This window comes from Cynara cardunculus, assembly GCF_001531365.2.
Source record: "Cynara cardunculus var. scolymus isolate 2C chromosome LG 8, CcrdV1, whole genome shotgun sequence".
NCBI classification, from domain to species: domain Eukaryota; kingdom Viridiplantae; phylum Streptophyta; class Magnoliopsida; order Asterales; family Asteraceae; genus Cynara; species Cynara cardunculus.
The window spans coordinates 5299408-5299749 of NC_037535.1; positions in this window are offsets into that span (position 1 = coordinate 5299408).

Consider the following 342-nt stretch of genomic DNA (forward strand, 5'->3'; position numbering starts at 1 on the left):
TGATCCAAGTTTAGCTATATCGTTGCCAGAGATTAAATTAGACAGTAAACTGAATTTTATGGAAACACCAGAAGCCGTAATTGACTGAAAGATCAGGGTGTTGATAAATAAATAAATAAGTCTGGTTAAGGTTCAGTGGAAGTTTCACAAAGGACCAAAGCGATATGGGAATTGGAGTCAAAGATGAGATCAGAGTACCCATGGCTTTTTGATTAAAGGAATTCCKGGACGGAATTCTTTTGAGGGGTGGATAATGTGATAACTAGATCCTGGTTATCACCCAAGGTAATTAATGTGTGTGATTATTTGATAAGTGATTACGTGATAGCATGATAAATTTGT